The 14,826-nt window shown below is 45.2% G+C and overlaps 1 long non-coding RNA gene across 1 annotated transcript; it reads left to right on the forward strand.

Annotated features, from left to right (window-relative positions):
• The first annotated feature begins 587 nt into the window (after positions 1-587).
• On the forward strand, positions 588-2,921 carry LOC128412495 (uncharacterized). The gene is made up of 3 exons (XR_008330094.1): positions 588-635; positions 716-831; positions 2,635-2,921. It is a non-coding gene; the product is annotated as an uncharacterized LOC128412495 (long non-coding RNA).
• Positions 2,922-14,826: the final 11,905 nt, after the last annotated feature.

Genomic DNA, 14,826 nt, shown 5'->3' on the forward strand with positions numbered 1-14,826 from the left:
GAGACAGGAGTTAGTTGAGAAGAAACTGCTTGATCCTAGGGTTTAGCTGCTGCGGTGCCATCAGCTATTTGAAATGGCACCAAAGCTCACAACTGAAGACGTGGTTCAGAACCAAATCCCTCAAGGCATTGTGATCTGAGCTTAAACAGCCTTGAAGTCCAACTCCCAATGGTTTGAAATACTATCAGTCCAAGTATAGACCCATAAGATCATTTAGATCATCCAGGGAAACTCTACTCATGCCAACACTCCACACCACGGCAAAATGTGGAGAACTGCATTTCAGACTGGTAAAATGAGAAACAGAGAGAAATGGCCCAGAGCTGGAAAGAAGGATGTGGCGTTTGCCCATTAGTTTGAAAATGTCTGTACAGGGGGAGAGAAAGGGTTAATAGGTAGACCAATAGAAAAGCCAGAGGCGGAGCCTATCTGTTTATAAAAGGGTTTAACCCGAGGTTAGTTGGTTGGTTGGTTGGTTGGTTGGTTGGTTGGTTGGTTAGTTAGTTAGTTAGTTAGTTGGGAAAAGGCAGTTGGGAAAGCAGTTGGCAGACAGTTGGAATTAGAAAGTTAGTGCAGTTGGTTCGTGTGAGGGGAGGTAGAAGAGTTAGAGACAGGATAAAAATAAGACTAAGAAGGTAAAGAGCAACAACACTCTGAATGCAGTTAAAGTTTATTTGTGTCTGCAATAAACTACACTCTTCTTTGTTAAATTAAGAACCTGACTGAGGCTAAGTGATTTACCGGGGAGGACCTGGTTGGTGGCAGCGGATTAGTGGTGTATGGGTCAATAGTCCATGAGACGACCGGGGGCTCCGTATGAACGCCACAAAGGTGAAGTCCCTACCAGAGAAGAATGGCAAATTAAGCTGTTGGAGTACGGCAAAATGGCAAAACTGACCGGAAAGCTCAGGAACAAAGAAGACAAAAACTTCAAGAAAAAATGGGGAAGATTTATACAATGGTACCTCTGGTTGCGAACGCCTCTGGTTGTGCACGCTCCGGGTTACGAGCTCCACTAACCTGGAAGTAGCTGCTCCTGGTTGTGAACATTGCCCCAGGATTTGAGCAGAAATCGTGCGCCGGAGGCACACAGAGGGAGGCGCCATTAGCGAAAGCACGCCTCATGTTACAAGCGGTTTCCGGTTACGAACAGACCTCCGGAACGGATTCCGTTCGTAACCAGAGGTACGACTGTAATTTATTTAGGAGACCACCGTAAGCAAATGAAAACATTAGCAGGATTCTAATGACACTTGTAATGTAACAAATACTATGGACAATATGGAGAGATATAAAATATGGATGATGAAATAATATGCAGTTGAAAATGTTGACAATAGGACCTATGGAAGGGATGGTGGGAAGTCTGAGACTCAGAGAAATCTCTAAATATGAATATGTATTTGGTATTGTTATGACTTTACACTCGTACAGTGGTACCTCTCGTTAAGAACTTAATTCGTTCTGGAAGTCCGTTCTTAACCTGAAACTGTTCTTAACCTGAGGTACCACTTTAGCTAATGGGGCCTCCTGCTGCTGCCGCGCTGCTGGGATGCGATTTCTGTTCTCATCCTGATGTAAAGTTCTTAACCCGAGGTACTATTTCTGGGTTAGTGGAGTCTGTAACCTGAAGAGTCTGTAATCCGAGGTACCACTGTAAAATCAAATTAAAAAATATTTCAAAAAGAGAGAAACAGAGAGAAATGAAACTGGTAAATCCTTTGTAAATCCCTAGCTGTACCATGTGGTATGTGTTAGTGTGTGAAGTCGCCAAACTGGACTCCTTCACCCTCTTTGCTGTGAGTCATCATATCCCCTCAAAATTAAAGCTTGGGCTTCTTCTAAGCAACGAGGGGAATTTACTTACACGTTTCCGGCAACAACTCGCCATGTTTTACTTGCCTCCTATCTCCTGACGGATACCTTTCCTGAGATACAGCCCATGGTTGTGCATTCTAGGCAGTAGTGGTACTAAGCCATCAGTCATCTCTTGATGGAGGGATTGGAAAGTGTATCGTGGAGGAGACCAAAATCAAGTTTCCACAGGTGAATCCCCATGTGGACGTGCCATATGGATCCTTGAAAAATCCATTATTTCATCTCACATCCGAGACTTGCCAAGCTAGTTATGGGAGTTACAATGTTCCCCCGTTCCATTAATGTTAATTGGGAACTGGGAGTCAAAATCTCCCTGGAACTCTGAAGAAAGAAAGGAAAGATGCTCAGCCTGGAAACTAATTAGAAGGAAATGTTAATCCTATTCAAGGAAAGAAAGATGGGCCATGCTGACACTTAAAATTCTCGTGTGTGTGTGTGTGTTTGTGTATGTGTGTAATATAAGCAGACAAATTGTGTGAAAATGCAGGGCACCGTAAACTTCATTCAGATCTCATAATGAGACTTGTGGTCCAAAGAACATCATCCTGCCCCTTTCCCCTAAACCTTCATACAATGTCACAGAAATTCATGGAGATTATATCTGAGAATATGTGATTTTTTTCACATGTTTGAACACAGAGCCTTTGGTAACCAACACTGGTGGTTATTGTGAAAATCTGGCCCAAAGTAAAAGCTAGACTTGCCCCCTGGTGATTACTTGGAAGAGGAGTTCTAGTATTGTTTTATTTTTTACAGGTCTGCATCAGCTTTGTGTGTACCCCAAATTGTTCGGCTTCTTTTGTGAAGGGTCTCATGATTCCAAGTCAGATTGCACCATAAATAAAATTTCTCAAGCTGGATTCCCTAAGCTTCTGAGTCTTTCTCTGGCCTCGGCTGTCTAAAAAAGATACATGACCATCCTCTCCCTCCCACCCCAAAGAACAAAACCATGATGCTCGAGGAAACACCCTGGCCTCAAGGTGGGAGGTGATTTAGAGGAGATTTGTTTTTCAGGACAGGTCTAGCTTTTAATCACAGTTACTTATTTCCCCAGGGCACTCCAATCACAGTGATTTGGGAGATGAATAAAAAAACTGTGTTTGTTTGCTTCAGTTCATGCTTTTCTATACAGTGGTACCTCGGGTTAAGAACTTAATTTGTTCTGAAACTGTTCTTAACCTGAAGCACCACTTTAGCTAATGGGGCCTGCTGCTGCCGCTGTGCCACGGGAGCACGATTTCTGTTCTCATCCTGAAGCAAAGTTCTTAACCCGAGGTACTATTTCTGGGTTAGCGGAGTCTGTAACCTGAAGCGTATGTAACCTGAAGCATATGTAACCCGAGGTACCACTGTATTCAATTTACTGGAGAAATCTCCACTGTAGACCCAAAAATCCATGTAGAGCAAAGAAGCCCACTACGGAACAATGCCCATGGATGGTGACATTGCCCTCACCCTGGTCTCTCTTGAGGATTCAGTTGAATCAATGGACTCTCTCTCTCTCTCTCTCTCTCCCTCTCCCTCTCCCTCTCCCTCTCCCTCTCCCTCTCCCTCTCCCTCTCCCTCTCCTTCCCCACCACAATCCACCCCTCTCATTACCAGCTCCTGCTTCTCACATGCATCTGTTGCCTCTCATCAACTAGAGGGTCATCACCAGTTCCAAATTCTTTCTTGATATCTCATTTTAAAATACAAAGAAGCTCCCAACTAAAAACTTGAGAAGAGCCCTGCTGGATCTGACCCTTGACCTCCCTTCTCCAGTTTCCTGTTTCCCACTGTGATCAACCAGATGCCTACAGGAAGGTCACAAGCACAGCACGAATGCCATCACACTTTCCACCTTTGTTCCCCAGCAATTGGTATTCAGAAGCATGTTATCTATGTTATTGAAGGTGGCATATGGCCAGCAATCTACCCAACAGAAGAATCATCAGTCATTGGTACATGCTACATCACTGATGTTGGTCGTTATTAATTCCATTTGATCTGTGGTTGCAGCTGAGCATCAATTGGGGAGAGTGCTGTTGTGTCCATGTCCTGCTTGGGGGACACTGTGAACAAAGATGGCTTGTCTAGATGGACCTTTGGTCTGATCCAGTAGAGCTCCTATTATTTTTGTTATGAAGATGAGATAATAAGACTTGAACAAGGCCACCCAGTGAGGTCATGGCTGAGATGGGTCATGAACCCACATCTGCGACCAGCACTGTTATCCAGTTGGACCAAAGCTGGTTCTCATACCACTTAATTCCACTGAAGAACGAGTTAATCCTTCCTGTCCTGTTCTTATTTACAGCCAGAGGCTTACATTCCTCCTTGCCAAAACTGGTTTCCAAGGCTACCACCGTGTGCTACCTGAAACATCCAGGCCTGGTTTAAATATATATTTGTCAAGCCATTTGCAATTCAAATGCAAAAGTTTGCAGCAACACTGCACTGCATCAATCCTGAACAAACAACTCATCAAGCCCTATAAACATGGCATGATCCCAGCAATGAGAAATGAGCTCTCGCAGCAGAAGCCTATAATTATCATGGGACTGACAGGCGCATTGAAACCTTTTGGAGCATATGGGTAATTAATGAAAAACGATGACAGTACCACATCAGCAAGCGTACCCAAGTGGCTCTTCTAAGGTTTGGCTGCCTCTTGCTGAATTCTGGTACACCACTTAATAACAGCCATGGAAACATTGCTTTAACACCAGTTGGATGATGGAAGGTACCCTGGGGCAGGGGCAGGGAGATGAGAAATAGAAGGAGACACCAGCCAAACGATTAGGACGGGGAGTCCTAAAGTATCTCAGTTTCTACTGAAGTTGATGGCAACATTCCCGCTGACTTCCAAGGCGCCAAAATTCCTGGGTAGACTGTCTTTGAAGTGCCCCCAAACTTCTTACAGTAAATGAGCTGTATGGTCCAACAAGCCTTTTCAACAAGATTCCCAGTAAGTTCTTGGGTATTAGGCTAGCTTTCAGCAACAGGGGTGTAGCACCGAAAGCAGTCGGAACCCCCAGCACCACCAAACCCTTCCCTAGTGCCATGTTAAATAGGGCTGCCATACGTCCGACAGTTTGTCCTGGATCTTGTTGTTGTTGTTGTTGTTTAGTCGTTTAGTCGTGTCTGACTCTTCGTGACCCCATGGACCAGAGCACGCCAGGCACTCCTGTCTTTCACTGCCTCCCGCAGTTTGGTCAAACTCATGCTGGTAGCTTCAAGAACACTGTCCAACCATCTCGTCCTCTGTCGTCCCCTTCTGCTTGTGCCCTCCATCTTTCCCAACATCAGGGTCTTTTCCAGGGATTCCTGGGTGATGGGCCCAGTGGCCATGATCTTCATTTTTTTGATGTTGAGCTTCAGACCATATTTTGCGCTCTCCTCTCAAGTCAATTGAAAAATCGCCCTTTTTTGCAATTTGTTTTTGTTTTAAAAAAGCTCACAATTCTGGAGGTTTCCTTAAAAAAGCTCGGGGTGTGCAGATTTTTACTTTCTGAAATATGGCAACTCTATAAATATCCCAAGAAAGCAATCTGTCTTTATCCCAAGTCAATTTGTTGGCCCAGTAATGTTTACTTTGGTTGGCTGTAGCTTTTCAGTGTCTCAAGTGTATCTCCATTACCATCTGCTCCTGTAAACTGGAGATACCAGAGTTTGAACTATTTATTCCTCTTATATAATGAAATGTCAAAGTGCAAGTAGATAAATAGGTACCTCTCCAGCGGGAAGGTAAACGGTGTTTCCGTGCGCTGCTCTAGTTCGCCAGAAGTGGCTTAGTCATGCTGGCCACATGACCTGGAAGCTGTACGCCGGATCCCTCAGCCAATAAAGCGAGATGAGCACCACAACCCCAGAGTCGGCCACGACTGAACCTAATGGTGAGGGGTCCCTTTACCTATAATGAAATTTGTATACTGCTTGATTGTGAAGTAGAACCTCTAAGTGGTTTACTACAAAGCTTGGAAACATCAGCATTCATAGGCTCTATCAGTGAGCTGTGACCTCTTCGGCCTGACTCCAGTCACCTAGGCTCTCCTCAAGATGATTGGAAGGGTGATAAATGTTTTCTTTTCAGAGCGGGACTTTGCCGGAGTCTCTGTTCTTTCATCTTGATATCTACCTGTTTACTCAATATGTTTTTTAATTGAAGATGTCAGTGGTTCATCATAGAACCTTCAGCAAGTTCTCTACCATTGAGCAACGGCTTTCTCCAAAGTTCTGTTGACATGTAGCTGCTTTCTACTGGCTCACATCACTGATCTATTTGGCCTGACATCCAGTCTGGTGGACAATGTGTAGTTGTATAGGGTCACATTCTAGCCTTATCCCCTAATAATCCTTTAAATGATATCCAAGGCATATGGCTGCAGGTTTATGAACAATAAGGCATCATGCCATTCACAGCCTGCCATTTTACATGCTACTCCTGATAGCTTTACTCCAGAGATTACCCTATAGGCTTTTTAGAAGAAAGTGAATGCTGATTACAAGGGCTGTGTGCAAACTCTGTGGGACGCGGGTGGCACTGTGGGTAAATCCTCAGCACCTAGGGCTTGCCGATCGCATGGTCGGTGGTTCGAATCCCCGCAGCGGGGTGAGCTCCCGTCATTCGGTCCCAGCTCCTGCCCACCTAGCAGTTCAAAAGCACCCCTAAGTGCAAGTAGATAAATAGGTACCGCTTTCTAGCGGGAAGGTAAACGGCGTTTCCGTGTGCTACGCTGGTGCTGGCTCGCCAGAGCAGCTTCGTCACGCTAGCCACGTGACCCGGAAGTGTCTCCGGACAGCGCTGGCCCCCAGCCTCTTAAGTGAGATGGGCGCACAACCCTACAGTCGGACACGACTGGCCCATACGGGCAGGGGTACCTTTACCTTTATGCAAACTCTAGTCCCGGAGGCAGCGTACCACTGTCGCTAGGGAGCAACTACAGAGGCATCTGGTTTGCCAGTGTAGGAAGCAGAGTGATGAACTAGGTTGGGGTGGCCTTCATGGAGCCCATCAAGCATTGTTGAACGCCAGTTCCCATCAGTCCCAGCCAATCTATTATCAGTCATTATAGGAGTTGTAGTCCAACAATATCTGGACGGGACTATGCAGGCAAGTGTGTCTCAGTTTCCACTTGTGAAATCCAGGAAGGTGTGCAAATGGTTTCATTAACCCTTTTCTACCTCCCCCCCATGCAATTCTAGACAAGTACAAACTAATGTAAAGGGAGAGGGGGCCATTTGCTTCTTTTAGAGATGGCTATAAAGCACAGAGCCTAGGACTTGCTGATCAGAAGGTTGGCGGTTCAAATCCCCGCAACGGGGTGAGCTCCCGTTGCTCGGTCCCTGCTCCTGCCAACCTAGCAGTTCGAAAGCACGCCAGTGCAAGTAGATAAATAGGTACAACTGTGGCGGGAAGGTAAACGGTGTTTCCATGCGCTGCTCTGCTTCACCAGAAGCGGCTTAGTCATGCTGGCCACATGATCTGGAAGCTGTACGCCGGCTCCCTCGGCCAATACAGCGAGATGAGCGCCGCAACCCCAGAGTCGGTCATGACTGGACCTAATGGTCAGGGGTCCCTTTACCTTTACTTTTATAAAGCAGGAAAAACCCATGAGAGAGCTGGCATCAATTATCCATCTGAATCTTTACCATTTTCTCTCTCTCTCTCTCTCTCTCTCTCTCTCACACACACACACACACACACACACACTGCCCTATTGTTTGTTCTCAGCATTCTTTCTTAGGGTGGGCTACAGTAAAATATCATAATATCCCATTGCATTTCCATTGCGATTCATAAAGCATGTTGCACAGTGGTCTATTATGGGGAAAAAAACAGGATTTATTAACCAGTGATGAGTGAAGAAATTGTGGAGGAGGAAAAGGAGGGGGAAGAAGAGGAATAGTAGGATTTATTGACCCGTTGACCTCATGTTCAATAGTAATGATTTAAACCTAACCAAGCATTATATCCAGCTCTTCCACCTCTATTACGTATGAATATATAAGAGAACAGATGTTGTGTTTATCACTGATGACTGCAGCATCAGGTGGGGGGGGGATATATGAATGAGTTGCGGCAGATCAAACAAACACCTGAAGCTAGATATGAAACTGTTCCCCCCATTCTGTCTTCTCTGTACTCTTCCATGGATTCACCATGCCCTGTGCTCTCATAGAATCCTAGAGCTGGTTGGGATCATGAGTGTCACCTAGTCCAACCTGCCTGCAATGCAGGAATCTTTTGCCCAATGTGGGGCTCAGTCCCATGACCCTGAGCATAAGAGCCTTGTGCTCTACTGACTGAGATATCCAGCCTTAACTGGGTAGCTTTGTTCCTCCTGAATTCCTACCAATGGCCTTCATTGGATGTCCTGCGTGAACACAGGAGGACACAAAGTGTTTAGGGCAGGGGTCAGCAAACTTTTTCAGCAGGGGGCCGGTCCTGCAGCGAAGGAATGTAGCTGACACATGTGCTCATACCCTGCCCTCAATATCCCTGCATGCACATGGCACAAGGCTGGCATGGTGGGGCAGAGACGCAGAGCTGCCATCCTGCCACTAGCATCACTTCAGTCCACCTGGGTGGGTCTAGGGGAATCCTGGATGCCAGCAAGGATGGGGCACCAGCAGAACCGATTTGGTTCTCATGCCATCTCACAGACCCAATCGCCACCATCCTGCATCGACTATGCCCTGCTTACTCTGCTCTGCCCAGCTAAGCTGCAGCGACAGGATGGCAGCTTCGCAGCTTTGCAACACCACACTGGCTGAGAATGGATTCAGAACTGAACAAACCTACTGATGGTTCCCATAAATCCTCCCAGACTTCAAAATCCCATTCTGCCCTATAAGCTTTACATCAAAACTCATCCTTAATTTCCCCTAGTTTGCAGGTTGTTTCATAGTAGGTAAAGGTAAAGGACCCCTGGATGGTTGAGTCCAGTCAAAGGCAACTATGGGGTTGCAGCGCTCATCTTGCTTTCGGGTCGAGGGAGCCGGCGTTTGTCCACAGACAGCTTTCTGGGTCACGTGGCTAGCATGACTAAACTGCTTATGGTGTAACGGGACACCGTGATGGAAACCAGAGCACACGGAAATGCCGTCTACCTTCCACCACAGCGGTACCTATTTATCTACTTGCACTGGCGTGCTTTCGAACTGCTAGGTTGGCAGGAGCTGGGACAGAGCAAAGGGCACTTACTCTGCTGCAGGGATTCAAACCATCAACCTTCCAATCGGCAAGCCCAAGAGGCTCAGTGGTCTAGACCACAGCGCCACCCGCTTCTCTTTTTGTTTCATAGTAATTGCATAAGGTCTCTTTGGGGATCACTGCCTTGTTGTGGTGAAGGGACTTGAATAACTCAAAGAAGTTATTAGCTATGCCATGCATGGCCACCCAAGATGGACAGGTCATAGCCGAGAGTTTAGACTAAACGTGATCCACCTGGAGAAGGAACTGGCAAACCACTCCAGTATTTTGCCAAGAAAACTCCATGGACATAAAAAAGGAGAAGCTTTGAGAAGAAAGTGAGAGTTTCCAAGGCATGCTCTGGTTCATGGGGTCACAGAGAGTCAAAGACAACTAAACAACAACAAATTTCATAAGGAGCTAGAAGTGGTGCAAAATACACTTATCGAGTTCATATACATGCCAGCATGTAGTTGCCACTGTAATTCTTAAGGCAGCACAATACTACAGGGCAGCAATCTTGGATGCACTTACTTGGGAGTAAGCCCCATTGAAATTAGTGAGATTGATCTCTGTCTAAACATACATTACATCTGGATGCAACTAGTTCAAACAATACTGGAAATGTGGACCATACAAGAACTGGATATAATGTAAAGGAAAACCAGTGGCTCCATTGTTTTATATTTCACTTCACATACAGTACAAAAGTGTCATTTCCATACAACCTTTACTGACCTTTAGGCTTTCCCAGGCATTGATTCTGAACTTTGAAACAAGACACTTTGGAAAGGTAGAAAAAAAATAAGAAAAACATTTGTTTATCGGCTTCCATTTTCTATTTCTTTGGGCAGGGTGGCGTGGGGAGAGTTGTTCCAAAAAGTAAAGCAATTACTATCCCTCATTTGTGCATCCTGCCCTTCCTCAAGTTGTCATATATTTGGATGATCCAATATTACTTTCACTCCAACCCTGTGAGGTAGGTTAGGCTAAGTTTTAAAGTGTCATTTTATTTTATTTTTACTTTGGGCAATGGAAGAAACAACTGGACTTTGAACAAATTAGTGCCATAAAAATGCACCATAAAATATTGGGCTCTGAATGTCCCCTCTAATACTTGTACAGTAAGCAAGAATTCCTTGCAATATCCATTAAAAAAAAAAACCAACAGTAAGGTTACCAAGCCAGCTGCTCCTACCCCTGATTTTATGTTTGTTGTTCAATATGACCAGCTCCCTTGAAAGGTTCTTTCAAAGCAAGTTTTAAAATGCTTAATAGCACACTTCAGACAAACTCGACACCGTCCACAAAATATACAAAGGAACATCAGCCAGGCCATTCCTGAGGGAGGACGTGTAATTATCTGGAATGAAAGAAGGCAGATAGGAAGATATTGACAGAGGAGGGCTTATTGAGTTTCAGCAGCTGTAACTGGACACGGGTGATGAAATTGACTCTCAATAAAGTTTTCATTCAAGGCAAGATTTAATCTGGGATCAAAAAGTGAGAGGAGAGAGAGAGAAATCTAAATTGTCAGGCTCTACAGTTTCACTGTTGACCCAACAGAGCAGCCTTCAAAAACTAGAAATGGAATGGAACACCTCAAGCAGAATACATGCAGGAGCCAGATTTTCACATCCTGAGTGTTGTTGGGACTCTGTAGGTAGCAGGTGGACCTGCGAACCCTACTAATGGGAGGTGGGGGAAATGGCTACCATACTTTTCCGTGTATAAGACTATGTTTTTTTCTTTAAAAATCATGCTAAAAAGTGGGGGTCGTCTTATACATGGGTAGTGCATAGGGTGGACATTTGATTGGTTGCTGCCAAGGTCGTCAGCGGCTGTTTTGTATGTTATTGGTTGCTGCGTCAATGGGTGGTGTTGATTGGCTGACGTTCTGGCAGTTAGGTGGGTGATTGGCAGCTTCTGGGACAGACAGTAGGTGGATTCAGCGACGTGCCCGGGTGAGCGATTTTCGGCGATCCTCTCTTTGAAAAGCTCAAAACCTATGGGCAATACTCTGCAAAAAAGCTCAACAACTGTGTGCCATCTCCCCCCCTCCCGTTTTCTTAAATTTGAGTCCCCAAAAATAGGGGGTGTCTTATACATGGGGGTGTCTTATACATGGAAAAGTACAGTAATTATCCTTTGGGGGACTTCTTAATAGAAGGTCTCCCAGGTCAAGAGAATTCTCATCCTAGTTTGAGCTAAGCTTATACGGTGGTACCTCGGGTTAAGTACTTAATTCGTTCCAGAGGTCTGTACTTAACCTGAAACTGTTCTTAACCTGAAGCACCACTTTAGCTAATAGGGCCTCCAGCTGCTGCCGCACTGCCAGAGCACAATTTCTGTTCTCATCCTGAAGCAAAGTTCTTAACCTGAAGCACTATTTCTGGGTTAGCGGAGTCTGTAACCTGAAGCATATGTAACCTAAAGCGTATATAACCTGAGGTACCACTGTACTCCTATGAATTCATGTTGGGATCAAAATGGGATTTGCCATCACTGCTACCCAGTTCTTCCCACAATTGCTGAAAGCCAGTTAGGAAATTATGGCAAGGAATACCTGCCCCTTCCTTCTGCTGCAGATCACTGGGCAGGGAGGAAGAGAGGAGAGAAACAGAGAAGGGGTTGTTGGAGAGAGAGAGGGAGAGACCCATCCTGCTCACCCCTCTGGCTTCTTAAAGGTAAAGGTAAAGGTACCCCTGCCCGTACGGGCCAGTCTTGACAGACTCTAGGGTTGTGCGCTCATCTCACTCTAGAGGCCGGGAGCCAGCGCTGTCCACAGACACTTCCGGGTCACGTGGCCAGCATGACAAGCTGCATCTGGCGAGCCAGCGCAGCACATAGAAACGCCGTTTACCTTCCCGCTGGTAAGCGGTCCCTATTTATCTACTTGCACCTGGGGGTGCTTTCGAACTGCTAGGTTGGCAGGCGCTGGGACCGAACGACGGGAGCGCACCCCGCCACAGGGATTCAAACCGCCGACCATGCAATTGGCAAGTCCTAGGCACTGAGGTTTTACCCATAGCTCCACCCACATCTCTCTGGCTTCTTACCTGCTTCCAACAAATTGCCCTAAGGGACTCTCCAACCAAAGGACAGGTCCCCCTCCATCCTTGCAATAGACTAATGTATAAATCAGACTATAAATCAGACTGTTGTGTGTCTGAAGCAGGGAGTGGACGGTTAAGCATACCTAGGGAAGACTGTCCCATCATCTAAGAAGCACCATTTTATATAATCCATAAGCTTAACGGTGCCCTTCAGAATATGGAAGCCGCTTTCAATATGGGCAAAACCTGGAGGAAAATGGGGTGATTTATGTCCCCCCTCCAGTGTCAGAAAGCTGCGAAGCAACTTTTAGTGGCAACAATAAAAATATCAAAGAGAAGATGGTCTGCTGTAAATTGAGAAGCTTGAAATTTATGAGAGCAATAGCTTCCTGGTAGGGGAGAAGGGAGAGGAGAAAAATCCCATCCATTTATTATATGTTCACATCTGGTTTTAAGGTTCAAGCAATGGGATTCACATGGGATGTTGCCTGATGCTTTTATGGCCATGGAGATATACTGCCTGTAGCTTCTCATGCTAAGAATGAGAGAAATAAAAGGACAGATTTCAGGTCCGCAAACTCCAGGAACGCCGAGCATGGAATGAGAATGTTGTCGCCTTGTGTTGAGGGAAGAGTGAGCCATCAGAAGAACATAGTAAGAACCTAATGGATCAAGCCCGTCTAGTCTAGAATCCCTTCTTCTTCTTCTTTAGCAATCACTCGTAACCAAATAAGATTGTCTTCCATGAATATGGTCTTTACAGTGTGTCCCTAAGTGACTGTGGAGGCCAATTCTGGACCCACACATCCTTCCACAGTGGGGACATTGGTTTCTGGGTGGGAGTTGATCACGGTGTGGATTTGCCAAATGTGCCTTCCTCTTAACTCATTTCTCCCTTTCATCCTGAGTTTGAGCGTCTTCAAAGTCCGCAGCACCTTTGATAAAGGCTGTTCTCCAACTGGAGTGCTTGCAGGCCAGTGTTTCCCAGTTGTCAGTGTTTATACTACATTTTTTAAACATTTGCCTTGAGAGCGTATGTGTTGGGGAATGGTGGAAGTCACTGGGAACATCACTTGCAAAAACCCCATGAGGAAGGCCACCCCACCCATAAAAATCCACCTAATAGTCCCCATGCTTTTTGATCCTTGAATTTGAGGGGGTCTTGGCCATTCATTTCAACAATGCTATACAAAGTCCATAACTGGTCCCAAACAACTATTATATTTGATCCTGGCAGGTCAGAACACCTATTATTATCTGGATGGTAGACCAGACCAGATGGTAGATCTAGATTCTAATACATAACCCCCTTTAAGCCTTCAGGATGGAGCAGGCAGCAATCTATTTAAATAATAATAATAATAATTCTGCCATTTCTCATATCCTGCAAGTTGCATTCTCTCTTTTGAATTCTCTATCAGCATTTTCAATCTAATTCCAAAAATCATTTGCATGCCTTTGTCATGGAAATGTGGCCCTTAACAAGGAGAAATGAGCTTTGATATTTCCCCCCAAATAATAGTCGAAAGCTTACCTACATCATCAAGCTTGCTTATCAGAACTTCCATACCAGGGCTATAGAATGAGATTCTTCGGCAATGATTCAATCCAGGAAATGGCTGGCAGAAAATCAGGAAGGGATAAGTGGCCTTTCCATTGTAATGACGATTAATAACAAGCTACCTCTAAGCTCAGTTAATGTGGATAAGCTTTTAAAGGATTAGGATCCAGCCTCACTGAAATCATTATCCTAATTAGCATAAGATTAGTTTGCACAAACTTTGCAGGAGCGGTTGAATAAATCCGGCATAAATGCTTGGTCACAGAGACAATCTACCTCCCTACATTAATGAAGTGTTGAATAATTGGCTGCTCTTAACGGGGAGCCAATTTTTCAATAGTTTCCCAAGGAAAGGGAAGTACTAGTGTCCCTACTGAAAGGGATCAGTCATTGGACCCAATTAACCATTGTCAAAACTATTTGCTTTTTCCGATGTTGAGATGAGCCACAACGGGGGAACCCCAATAACAAGAAGAGCTAAGCCTACTGACAGACAAATCAATCTGGTCCACATCACTTTTGCATAGGACTCTCCAATCCAGTTTCTAAATCAATATGCCCTTCAAAACAACAACAACAACAAGCAGAAAACCAAAAAGCTCTGTACAAAAATTCACATTTAAATACAGTACAGTGGTAGCTCGTGTTAAGAACTTAAGAACTGGAGGTCTGTTCTTAACCAGAAACTGTTCTCAACCTGAAGCACCACTTTAGCTAATGGGGCCTCCCACTGCCACTGCTGCGTGATTTCTGTTCTCACCCTGAAGCAAAGTTCTTAACCTGAGGTACTATTTCTGGGCTAGCGGAGTCTGTAACCTGAAGCGTCTGTAACCTGAAGAGTCTGTAATCCGAGGAACCACTGTACTGGGATGGAAGAATATTCAGAATCCAGTTACTAGCTTTACAGATCTCAAGTGTGAGATTTAATAATAGGGTGGGTGTGTTTTGAAAGATCCATACAGACTCTATACATTGTAATTCACTTTTGGGAGCGTGACTTTGGTTTCATCTAGGACATGGTTGCCAACCTCCCCAACAAGAGATTTCTAGTGACTTCCAGAACAATTCAAATCCAAACAATTCAAACAATTCAAATTAGCTAATGGGGCCTCCTGCTGCTGCCGCGCCGCCAGAGCACGATTTCTGTTCTCATCCTG

Source organism: Podarcis raffonei, chromosome 4, assembly GCF_027172205.1.
Source record: "Podarcis raffonei isolate rPodRaf1 chromosome 4, rPodRaf1.pri, whole genome shotgun sequence".
Classification (NCBI taxonomy): Eukaryota; Metazoa; Chordata; class Lepidosauria; order Squamata; family Lacertidae; genus Podarcis; species Podarcis raffonei.